Below are 567 nucleotides of genomic sequence, written 5' to 3'. Positions count from 1 at the left end.
TCGGACAAGGACGGCGGTAACCGGTTGCTCAGTTACGATAATGGTAAAGGGGGAGATTCGAAGGAAAACGGTCAAGGTTCGGGGGAGCGAGAATAGGCTGAAAGAAATGACAGTAATAATTAACAATAAAAATAACAAGTGTATTAAGCGGACGAATATTACATTCGAAAATACAAACAGAAATATGATAATAGACGGGAATACTTGAGACGCGCAACAATGCAGCGTACTCGACGTGACATAGACTCGCAATTCGCGCGTTTCACGATCGTACGACAAGATCGTGTCTCGGAAAACGGAAAATTAAGAGCGGTTTCCATTTCGGCGGTACGACTCGCAGATTACATGCCCATCCGCGTAACATGCGAAATCGGAAAGCATGCAGTGCGGGCGTGATATTCGCGGGTACGCCGGCGCGGAGCGCTCGGCGTACACGGGCAGCGTGATCGACACAGCGAAATCGAAACTCGGGAACTCATATGCCCCGCGGGATCCCGTGATCCCGGAAACTCTCTCTAAATCCCGTAACAGGGGCACAAGGCCCTCTCGAAAACGCGAATTATCACA

The sequence above is a fragment of the Wasmannia auropunctata genome, unplaced genomic scaffold (assembly GCF_000956235.1).
Source record: "Wasmannia auropunctata unplaced genomic scaffold, wasmannia.A_1.0 LD336074.1, whole genome shotgun sequence".
NCBI classification, from domain to species: domain Eukaryota; kingdom Metazoa; phylum Arthropoda; class Insecta; order Hymenoptera; family Formicidae; genus Wasmannia; species Wasmannia auropunctata.
Note: the sequence above shows the minus strand (reverse complement) of the source record.